The following is a 12,607-nucleotide window of genomic DNA, read 5'->3' on the forward strand; positions in this document are numbered from 1 at the left end:
ATCACTCATGTAAAAGCAAAACTGGCTAAAACTATCGCAATATTGGGAAAAGCCAGATACATTCTGGACTATAACTCATTGTATACTCTATATAACACACTAATATTGCCATATCTGATTTACTGTGTGGAGATTTGGGGAAACACGTACAAAACCAACCTACAGCCGTTATGCACATTACAAAAAAGGGCTATAAGAGTTATCAATAATGTTGGATATCTTGAACACACTAATGTATTCTTTTTGAAGTCACACATATTGAAGTTCATTGATCTGGTTACATTTAAAACGGCACAAATCATGTACAGAGCCAGACATAATCTACTTCCTAGGAAATTAAAAACATTGTTCATAGACAGAGAGGGTGGGTATCATTTGAGAGGAAATCTACATTTTAAACAACTCAAGGTCAGAACAACTCTGAGAAGTATGAGTTTAACAATCTGTGGGGTGATTTTATGGAATGGTTTGGAGCAGGAGTTAAAACAAAGCACAAGCATAATTCAGTTTAAAAGGATGTACAGAAACACTTTTTTGGAAAAATATGAGAATGAAGAAAGGTGATTGAAGACGAGAAATTATTGTATATGTATGTATAAATGTAATCTAAGTAGGAATAACTTGCATAATGATTTAAAGGACAATCATTGATCAAGTAAGGGGTGGGAATAAGCATTTGCTTCCTCCTACTCCCTTTCGGACACATATGATTTATTATTATTATTAGGGCCGGGACTCGATTAAAAAAATTAATCTAATTAATTAGAGGCTTTGTAATTAATTAATCGAAATTAATCGCATTTTTAATCACATATACATATTTGACCTGAGAACAGTGAGAAGCAATTTTTTTCACATGGATTTTAGTATACCATTAGGCGCACCGCAGTACTTTTCCCACAAAGGTTCATGAGAATTTAGTTCATGAGAACTCTTTGAACCTGGGGGTGGATTAGGCAAATGAAGCCCACTGACGTCACATCTTCTTCTTCTGCTTTGGGTTTACTGGCAGGCCGCAAACCACTTCACGGCGTATACTGCCGCCCAAAGTCCCCGGCCGGAAGTCCCCGGAGTTGGGGACTGGCTTCAGTAGAAGCTGCTGGGAGTCCCAGCAGCTTCTACTGAAGCCTTCCGAGTAAATCGCCAGAACGCCGACACCTCCTCATCTCCACCGCTCCCATGGTTTATTTTGTGTTGCCATAAATTAGTCTCTCTGCGTTTCTGCGCTGGGCTAATGCTAATAATGCTAATGCGAGGATAATAAAATGGCGGCTTCACAAACTTTTGGGGAGTTTTACGGGGCGTGGTTTGCAATCCGCCCAGCCAATCAGACATATAACTCTTTTCTCACAAGAGAGCCGTACGAAAGTCCCTGCTCTCTAGCAGCTCTCTGCTCTCTAGCAGGGACTTTCGTGGGGGGTAAAAAGGTTCTCATGAACTAATTTTAGTACCGGTGTCAGTACCAGATATGTTCGGCCTACCAATATGTTCGGGTGTATTTCCGTCGCATCCGATCATCCGTTCATATCCGTCATTATACTCACCTCCCTCTGCTCCCCGCGCTATGCTGCACACACCGGCCGTCTGCGGAACTGCAGCCGGAGGAACTCGGTACAAGCTTGTTATGTGTGTGTACTTAATTATTTCACAATTAAAAAATATATTATATTCTGCGTTAACTTTTTAGCCAACACTTTTATCATCTATAGCCTGATTCATTGTACGTTTGAAAGCATAGTTAAGATGTTCTCCCTTTTTCCCCAGTTCTGTGTGAACTTCATCTAAGGCAGATTGCTTTGCTTCGACCTACCAGTTTAGCAGAAGTCTGTTTTGTAAGACTGGTTTTGTTGCAGTCTGTTCATGCTATGTGTTTCTTTGCGTAAGACTATATACACACGGAACACATGTATTACAGGGCTGTACCCAGTGTGCTTCATAAAACATTTTTGAAGCTTATTTTTTTTAAATTAAGCCGTTTCCATGTTATAACAGCATCTCGTTAAATCAATATCGGAAACAATAATTGTCTTTTTGTGGTTATTTAAATGTAATTTATGGTGCTATAGAGTGCTTATAGACTGACCCGTTAATACAGATGTGCCCCCCCCCCCCCCCCCCCACCCCCCCCCCCTCCTTGTGTGCGGTGAGCTGGAGAGAAGGCAGTCTATTTATTTTGGTGAAAAAAAAACCCCTAAACATATATGGATTGAATCAGAATATTGTGTTGGATCAAAACATATTGTACATTTTGAGAATTCTTACATCTATTACAATACATTTGAGCTTTGGACAATGTTTGGATCAAACGAGCCAGACAACAACCTTAAGCAGGCCACCACTGGAATATTATTGCAGTAATATCATAATACTAGTAGCCTTATATTAGTGTAGCCTAATATTGATCGACAAATATTTAGAAATAAATCTGGTTCTGCCTGCCTGCCTCATCGCACTATGCCCTGCTGCATTACCATGTATAGTATTTACATTCATAATGATCCTTTTTTGTTGCAGAGCTTTAGAGGCTTTAAGAGACGAACTGTCAATGATGCCAACTTGGCGACCCTACAAACTAGATATAGCAATCTTGGAGCTATTGCGGCTAGCTACTTTCATTGGAAAGAGTCTCTAATTTTTTGTATGTATATATTTCATATATCCATCCCAAGCTTACCTACCCCAACTGAATGAATTCACACATTCAAGTAAATAGAAAGACAGCACAGCATTCAAGTGTTTATTGAGAATTTGAACTTCAACGTTAATGGAAAAAGCTCCAAACTTTTCTCTACAGCCCTTAGTATCAAGAAATCCTTCTAGTTCCTTTTACATGTGGATAGGAAAAACAGCACAGATTGTTCAGAATATATGAGGAAGCCATCAGGGAAGCAGCATGACCCAAGGCAGGACTGCAGAGACAGGTTCAGCCACGACCCGAAGTCCACGACCCGAAGTCCACGACGGGCAGCGTCCGGGAAAACCAAACTTGAAGGTAAGATATCAAATGATGATCTTCATTAATTGCAGTGACAATTTAGTCTATTCTGACATTTGTTTGTGTGAGTTAATCTTTACCTATGATATCTGGTTGCAGAAGGGACTGCAATAGCCTGGATGTTGGTCATCAGAGTAGATGCCCTGCAATTCTCCTCTTTTACCTTTCCCAACATATCCTATGAATAGAAAAGAAAATATTGTAATTGAATCACACTAGGACCACAACACACTAAATATGTAATGACACATAAACATTATTATCCAGAATAAGAGTCTACCTGGTTTGCAGTTTTTTGTAAGGCTCCAAGCATCCCACGGCAGGTGTCAATGGTGTACATGACGTTGAAATCCTGCTTGTATGAAGCAGAGAACAAACTCCATGTAGCAACACCTGTGTAAAACAAGCATTTCAATAGAGCCATTAAAAATATGCATAGACACCACAGCTGTCGTATACTGCTGCACCTTCCTGAATCACTTACTCTCAAGCCAGCGAAAGTGGGGCCCCTCTTCTGAAAGACACAGTGGACATTGTGTCTCTGAAGGTGGTACACACTAGAGTGAGTGATGAGTACGCTTTGTCACCTTCCTGGAGAACCACTTCCATCAGAAGGTCCGAGAGAAGACAGTTTGGCAGCTGTGAAGTATTGGTCAGACTAGATCAAACATATTTAACAACACATTGACTAGACTGTTGCCAGCACAATCGAAATACCAAGATTCTTTGGGCTTCAGGTAGCAAAAAGACACATTTTTAATATTAATGTTGAATATATCACACACATTTTTCTTATGTTTTGTTATTCTTCTCCTTGAGGTAAAAAACAGCTATCAATAAAGTTAAAAAAAGCAGTGAGACATAATAGTTGGAAATTCTGCCGTGATCACAGGTCGTTTTTTAAACAAAAAGACAGTTACTGCTTCACTGAAAAGATATTACCCTCCAATATGAAGCACATGTCGGACTTTTGAAACTGGACCTTTGAAGGAAAATATAAGGTGTGGGGTCATGTGATTGTTTAATTACATGTGTATACAATTATCAATATGTATGCATGTGTTAAATAATCTGGATCTGTCCGTGGCTATAAAAATCACATAATATCAGGATGAAAATGTAAATCAGTGTCAAAGAAACTGTTGTCTATAAAGTAACATTTAAAATGTATGATTTACCCTTCAATCTGGTACCGTTCCATGAGCATAATGCACCACCATTTCCGGATCTGTGCTATGTCCCGCTAAAAGAAAATGTAACAATAATAAAGTTGAAAATGAATGGAACCTCATCATTTGTCTACTCAATGTTAGCCCCCTCTTCCCCCTGAAATACTAACTCAGAGGATAAATACTGACCTCGGTAAACCAAAGTAGAGCATCTGTGCTGAAGTTGAGTGCATACTGTGAAAGGATAAAGATCTGTTAAGTTATGAGTTTCAAAAACTAACAAAACCCCTTAAAAAAAAGTGTCAAGGGAGGAATTTACCATCAGTATGAAGACACCACAGTCATTGCCCGTGGTTTGGTGAGGCTAACCCTGTAAGAATTTGGAATATAACAGTGATGTTCATGGTCAAATGGAAAATAAAGACATGTGAAAGCAGGTGTATGAGATGGTGGAGAAATGTACCTTGACGTCTCTTGCCCGAACTTTACTGTCCACTGACCTGGAGCAATGCGGTGCGCTAGGTCACTGTCAAAAGAAATGATAAGACATGGGAATTGATTTGGTGAAGGAACGCTATACTCAATATAATTCATGTTTTTGGATTTCCTTACATTGAACTATTGCATGCCTTAAAAGAGGAAAGTTATGAAAGCCACTGAACGGGGCTAAAATAAAACAAACAAAAATACGTTTACCAGCCGCTGAACAAAGCTGAACTTGAAAACAACCTTTGAACAAGGCTTATAACAAAATGAATATTATAATTCATAGCATCCTGTTGCAGACTCTTTTTCTTTTGGTTCCACTAAGGACACTCCAGACTTTGTGGAAATGGAGATATATTATAAATGAATTTGATCAGATTCAGACCCCTGGTCTACAAGATGGTTACTGCAGTATTAGAATACTATAAACTATTTAGAACTCCCATACAAGCCACAGAACGGTGAGGGGGGTAATCATGTTACAAAAACCTAAATATGTCCTTGTAGGAATTGTCCCCCAAAGCCATCTGGCTTAAGAGGGTCGAGCAAATATAACTCTCTCTTTGCTGGCTTGATCACCTGTTCAACCATTGACAAAAATAGCTGAAATTAGACATAATCAAACACCAGAAGAAAACCACACAGCACAACTTATGTTCATTTTGTACATGCTGGTGAGATCATTTGGAACAGACTCACGCAAAGCAAATAGTGATCTGCCTTTCCTTGCTGCCGACTCCAGGCAGGGATGAAAAACCATGTCCTTGGTGGCCAATTGGTCAGCCTAGTATTTTAAACAAGGGATTTAGTTAAGTTGCTGTATATCAATTTCAAGAAACATAGGTCTCAAGCAACAGGAACTTACTGGAAAACTACTGGCCAACACGTCAGCTGTTTTGGACTTCCAGGTAGGAACCACATACATATCCACGATGTATATATCTTTGCCCTATATTGATAGTTTTTCAAAAAAAATGAAATCTTCATAGAAGTATGTTCAACAACAAGAGACAAACCACACTTCACGAGATTGGCAGTTTTCACCACTAAACAGCTATTTAGAAAATATGTGTTATTCAAAAGAAAAAAGCAGGCCAATGATGTCTGTTGAAAACCCGTTACATGTCTTTGGGTGGCTTCTTGTACCATCTTCAGGCACGGTTTCCAATCTGAAACAGTAACACACAGTAAGTTACCTGTGCCATTTATTTTGAGACAAGATGAAGTTGGGAGGAAAGCTCAAGTATACCTACATTTGACTCCATGCACTGAGAAGACCCAGGCTCCAAAAGTCCTCTCTGGTCAGGCACACATCACCCTCCTTCACAATGACCTCTGCTCCAGGCCTATTGTGGTCTAGCACATAGCTGAGCTGCAAATAACAGATTGCAAAACATACTTCAAGCCAATAGAAAACATAGAAAAATTAAAATCCAAACAATGCACCTCCATCACTGTGCATGAAGTAAACATATATCTACCAGCTTGTCTTGAATCGGATGTAGATCACTTTGCGTATTTCGCACCAGAGAGGGCATACTGGTGGTCAGCAACTGGACCCCCTCCGAATCCAACTTCGGTTCAGTGTTATTAGATAGACACAAAATAAACAGTATTATTGAAGTACCCACACATGAAGTATACCTAAAATGTGTCTTGTATTGATAATCAAAATACCTCTCAACATAGGCCTGATAAAGGGCTTCAAGCTGAGACACATTCACACTCTGTCTCAGCTGAGCTCCTGTTGAGCTCAACAGGGTTGCCACACCCTTGTTGGTGATTGAGGAAACCACATAAGGGCCAAAACCAGTTGCACTCCAGTTTTCCACCTTTTCGGCCCTCCTTCCTCTTATTCGCTCTTAGGACCTCATCTCCAAACGTTAATCAGGAAAGATTTCACATTCTTTCCCTTGCGTTTTTCAAAAGAGATTTTCTGTCTCTGTGGTGCTATTTGGATGTTCTGGTAAATCTGAGAAAGATATGTAACAGTTATCATTTACAGTCCTTAACATACGCTTGCATTTTTTAGGAGTTATTATGTTTTAAATATTGCCATTTTATTCTCACCTTCGAGTGCAAATCTGCAATGGTTGCAGCCTTTGCCTCAAGCTGCTTTCTGCCTCATCAGCAGGCACCAAAACAGAGGTATCATCCCTGTCATTGACTGTAGCATTTATAACACCCGGGACGCGAGGGTGCCTCCCAAACTGGGCAAAATAGGGCGTGCACTTGGTTGACCTCTGAAAGCATAAAAATTCCTTTTAGTATCTCTGTGAGTATTGTTTCCATCTGCATTTGTTACAACATTGTACCTGCTTTGAGGTGTTAATGCTCGCCACAATGCCCCTCAGATGTAAATCCCAGTCATTCTGGTCCTCTCCACAGTACTTTGCAAGTGCTTTTTTTATGTTTTGGTTTGTACGCTCATCTTGGCCATTGCACTGGGGATGGTACGCTGAAGTGATGCAGTGTTTTACACCCAGTGCATCAAAAACACCACGGTTGACCTGCAGATGGTTTAGTGTACACCAATTACCAAATTACCTGAAAAATCGTATTACATTGTTACACATAACACATACACTGTATTAGATAGATTATTGTACCTCATTGACAAATTCCCGTCCTTGGTCGGTAATGATCTTCTCGACAAGACCGAAATCGAGAAGAATATTTACAATCTTTTTTGAGACCTCAACAGCTGTTTTGTGGTAGAGCGTTTTTGCTACCACCCACTTCGTGAACAGATCAGTCGCTGTTAGAATGTATCTGCAATATAAAATGCAGAATGTTGTAAATACATACAGAATCACTGTAAATGATTTCCTTTCTTTTTAAACCAGATTCTTCACGTTTAGAACCTTTAAAGGAGACCTATCATGCTATATTTAAATGATATAGTGTATGACCATACCTATATAAGGTATATTTATACATTTTATTTTTCAAAATACCAAACAGATCATTTTTTAGCCATGCCTCGTTTCGCTCATTTTCGCTCTTTTCCAAGCCTGTCTTTGAAAATTCTGAGCAGCAGCTGACCACGCCCCCCTGCAGAAGAGCGGGGCATGAGCCGGTGAGAGTCACGTTAACATGCTTGCTGTGATTACGAGTGTGGAATAAACATGTCATCTCAGAGCAATGCATGTGTTCAAGCGTATTATCAATTTGATCCAGAGACTGACCCTGAAGCAGCGGAGGTTTTGGTGGAGGTGCAAAGATCTCGGTTGCAGCAGGACGTTTCTGAATGGTAAGTTGACAAGCTGTTGTTCCTATTATTTTACTCTGTTACGATGATTGCTACTTATACCGTTCAATTTTGGCTAATTAGCAAGAATGCTATGTGTACAGTTTATAACTTAGAGCTTGTAACGCAAAAACAGCGATACATATATATATTTATAAAGGGAGACATTCATATTTTCAGCATATATACAATGGCCTCATTGCGTTTTAATAGTTTACAGCCCTTTTCTTCCAACATCGGCAACAACCGTTGGAAAGTTCAATAACTTAGGGTGATAAAAAGTATAACTCCAACAACACCTCAGTTGTCAGCAGTGTGTGTAGTTTCATGTGTTTTTAAAAGCTCAGTTATTGACTTCTTTCTACAGGTGTACATGTGCAAATTGCGCCACGATGCCTTCTGAACCGGAGAATGTGTGCTGCATAGAGATACCACAGGTAACATTTTTGATAGCTTCACTAAGTTGTCTGTTTAGAGAATGCATTTTTAACATGTCATTCAATATGTTTATCACACTAGGTGTCAAGACGGATGCAGGAACTTGAGGACTCTGTAACCTGTATGGTGGACCATCCTGGATTGGAGCCTGTGTGCCTGAATGTGTTCTCCCTGCAGAATGCATTGAATATTTACAGAGCTGAACATGGTGGACTACAGTTGAGGCAAATAGAGCAGTGAGTGGTTTGTTTGTTTTGACTGAAATTGTAAAACGAATGCTAATATTGTTCATGGAAATAAATACTGGTGTATATGGCTTTATGCAATCTTTCATTGTACATGTACTATATATATATATATATATATATATATTATTACACAGCAATGGCATAACACACCCATGTGTACGACAAAAAAAGTCCACACACAACCTTATGCTTTTGAAATCAGAATATTCTTTACCCATCCAAACATGAATAATCACGACACATTTGATATCAACTCGGAACTTTATTGTCAAAATCAACGGTTCTTTGAACCCATAAAAAAAAATTAAATGTACTTGTATTTTGTATAAATTACACTAAATATATTTTTTAATGATTTCAGGCGTCACAGGTATCTAGCCTACAGAAGCTTTGTGAGCTGGTGCTGGGGCTTCCTTGGACGCAGGATCAGAGTGGTGATTCCGGCCTGCGTTGTCCTCAAGGAGGCAGGAGTTTCCTGATCCGCAAAATGTCGATGTTGGGTTCAGACAGCAGCCAAATTGAACCGTGTAGCATACCCGGCGATGACCTCTCCCTGTCAGGTCGCTCATAATGGTGCAGGGTCCACAAAGACTTGGTCGAAGATGAGGTCCATCAAGTTGGCCACGTAGCCTGTGCAATGTTAAAAAAAAGCACAACAAAAAATGTGGTTTAGATTAGTATATGCATGTAAAAAACTGAAAGTTCTTTCTAATTTTATATTTGTAAATAGTTGTATATAAATATTTTAAACACTTACGGAATGTGGGGTCAGTCTTTACTGGTTTTGCTCTGCATTCTCCCTTCCTGGCCTTTGGGAACTGCAGTTTATACAGAGGGTTTCCAGTGGATGTTGGCTTGTGCACGCTCAGCGTTTTCATTGTAGTGCAGGGCTGCCAGGTACAGTCTTTCATTTCCGCCATGATAAAAAATGTAAATAATAGCAAAGGATGTACAAATTGTCACTAATTAGTAAGTATGTGAGGTGCTGGCCTGTAAAGAAGAAAACATAGTTAGAACAAAATCATCTCAATTTAGTATTCAGGATGAGAAAATACTATTTGGATAAATATAGTCTGAAATCCCAAAAGATGGGGCTTAAAACTCTCTATTTAGCAAAGCTCTTTGCTTAGCCTTTTCCAATCTGAGTTAGTTTTGAACCGTAACGTGCATGCTGTGTTTCGACTCAATACAGATGATAGCCACTAATTAGCCTGTTGCTAGGTAAGGCCTTGTCAACAACAACAGACCAACGGGGCTTTAGCTCCGTTTTACTCGTGGTGTGTGTCCCCCCTCGCATACATACACACAGTGTTGTATCCTCACACACCCCCATTTATATTCATGTGCGCAAACAATTAAACACAAAAGCTTTTACATATAACGCTGCAAAAAACGGCATGTCTCATTAGCGTAGCGCTTAGCTTACAGATCGATGATATCTGATCGTTCTTACAGACTACAATCACAAAAGCTTTTACATATAACGCTGCAAAAAACGGCACTTACCTACAGAAGATTACGTTTGTTATTATAACTTACTCAATATGATTTTAGAGGATACAAAATACTAATAAATAGGAGAATAAATACTTGTGTTATCGGCTAGGGCGTGGCTTTACAGCCTTCACACAGATCGCCATTACGGCAGTATGACTGAACATGTTAGCAAATGCCTGATAATTAAAATAAAAGACAAACAAAGACTGCGGAGCGTACAATATAAAATGTTATAAAAACATATAAACACCTAACCGATTACTATTTGGGTTTGAGGCGACATTGATACGGCGAAGCTACATGCTACATGCTACATACTACAAGCTAGAGATAGCTTTATCAGGAAAAACACCGCTAAATAAAAACTTACAGCTTCATAATTGGATGTGTCCTCACTGGCCTGCTCCCGGATGGTTGGTATTGATCCCGGGTTTAGCATTAGCTTGGAGGCATATCCGTGTTGGACTTGAGAGAAGTTCATAAACACCTCCCGGATGGTTGGTATTGATCCCGGCAATGCACGTGGCCGTGGCTCATTCCCCTGATAGGTGGAGAGTTGACCAATAAGCGGAGCACGTCTCTTTGTGACGTAGGAAAGTGTTGAAATCTGGATCCGTTTTTTTCAGATCCGTTTCAGCCACTTTTTTAGAGATTTGGCGAAGGAGGAAAATAGAGAGGGTTGTGTTTTCTGACACTTGGTGAGTTCCCTGGAACACCGGGGACATATATTCATGTATAAAAGACGTCCAAAGGTGCATTTTGCATGATAGGTCCCCTTAAAGGAGGTTACACATGCTTCAGCCCATCATGATAGTACCTTTTGCCCTTAGCAGTGGAGGGAAGTGGGCCAATGAGATCCACACATGTCTCACTCTGTTTCAATGTACACATACAACACATTTCTGTAGATCAATAATCAGTCAGTCAGTCAAAAACTCCCACCCATTTCTTCACGTCCTCCCGCATAGTGGACCAGTGGTACGTTGCCAAAACCTTCTCGGTGGTGCGCCTTCTCCCTGCATGACCTCCGGAACCCAGGTTATCATGGCACTCCTTCAGGACATTGATAATTTGGTCCTTGGTGCACACAACCATCCTCTCATTGTCCTTGTATGTGTAGTACAAATCTCCAGCTGGCACAACAGGAACAACAAAACAATCATTTAGACATGTGTAGAGATGACATTATGACTAAAAGCTGTTCAAGAAATCCAGTGGCAAATGTGGTTTAGACGTAACAACTACAGTAATGTAAAGTGTGTATAAAAAGAAAAAGGAGAAACAAGCTGTGGAGTCCTTGCGATTTACTGAAAAATGTTGGAATTGCAATATGATAAACCATTAGAGGTATGATCACTTTTGCACCAAAAAACACCATTAGATAAATAGATAGATAGATATATACTTTATTGATCCCTATAAGTAAAGGGATGTGATGATGTCACATGTACAGGGGGTTTATACCTCATAATAAAAACGTATGTTCGTGACTTAACCATGGTCTTATTCTGTTACTTACCTTTGATCAGGTATTGTTGGATGCCCTCCGAATTAACGCCTTCCTTTTATCATGCTTTTCAGCGGCGATGGTGAGATTGTGGTAACCACCATTGAGCACGTACTGCTTTATCTCAGCATAAAAGCTCTCCATTTCTGTCATGAAAGTTAAAATGGTCGCGGTAATTATGGGGAAGCGGAGGGATCTAGATCGTTCACACATAACAAGCTGTACCGAGTTCCTCCGGCTGCAGTTCCGCAGACGGCCGGTGTGTGGCAGCATAGCGCTGGGAGCAGAGGGAGGTGAGTATATGACGGATATGACGGATGACGGATGCGACGGAAATACACCGAACATATTTGGTAGGCCGAACATATCTGGTACTGACACCGGCGCAGTTCCTCTCCACGGGCTGCGAAAGCGAAATGCTTGATGGGAAACGACTCGCTGGTATCTCGAGCTGAGCGCTCATTGGTGGTTTTACCACGTGCTGCTGATGAAACTCTCCAATTGGCTCGGCAAAAGTTTGTTGTGTTTTGTGTCAGTTTTACGTCGCCACATCCATTCCCATTTTCATCATTGTTCCACAATGTTTATCATAATGAAATTAATATCCATATATTTTATACTATACTTGCACTGCTTACCGTTTTCATACTTTATATATCTTAGCATATCATACACACTGTTCATACTGCTCACAGGCTGATATCTAGTGTATTCATACCCCTCACTGTTTATTCATCATTCAATTCATTCTATATTTTATTCTGTAGATTGTGTACATTGCTTTTGACTTCACTGCTTGTTGCACCTGGTTAGAAGCTAAACTGCATTTCGTTGTCTCAGTACCTGTAATATGTGCAATAACAATAACGTTGAATCTAATCTTGAGCAGGAACAAATGTATTTACTTAGTACATATCTGACATTAAAGATTAAACACATGTGTGCATTTTATAAATGCAAACCGAGTCAAGCCGACTCCGGAGGTGGCAGTATGCACCTAAAGTTGTTTGCAATCCG

General features: G+C 39.9%; 2 long non-coding RNA genes across 2 annotated transcripts; both read right to left on the reverse strand.

Annotated features, from left to right (window-relative positions):
• Positions 1-4,007: 4,007 nt before the first annotated feature.
• On the reverse strand, positions 4,008-4,639 carry LOC117542867. Its single transcript, XR_004568497.1, has 3 exons — positions 4,484-4,639; positions 4,354-4,398; positions 4,008-4,238 (listed from the first exon to the last, which is right to left on the reverse strand). It is a non-coding gene; the product is annotated as an uncharacterized LOC117542867 (long non-coding RNA).
• A 2,457-nt stretch (positions 4,640-7,096) lies between these two features.
• Positions 7,097-11,086, reverse strand: LOC117542857. Its single transcript, XR_004568496.1, has 3 exons — positions 11,026-11,086; positions 7,260-7,422; positions 7,097-7,160 (listed from the first exon to the last, which is right to left on the reverse strand). It is a non-coding gene; the product is annotated as an uncharacterized LOC117542857 (long non-coding RNA).
• Between the last annotated feature and the right edge of the window lie 1,521 nt (positions 11,087-12,607).

The sequence above is a fragment of the Gymnodraco acuticeps genome, unplaced genomic scaffold (assembly GCF_902827175.1).
Source record: "Gymnodraco acuticeps unplaced genomic scaffold, fGymAcu1.1, whole genome shotgun sequence".
NCBI classification, from domain to species: Eukaryota; Metazoa; Chordata; class Actinopteri; order Perciformes; family Bathydraconidae; genus Gymnodraco; species Gymnodraco acuticeps.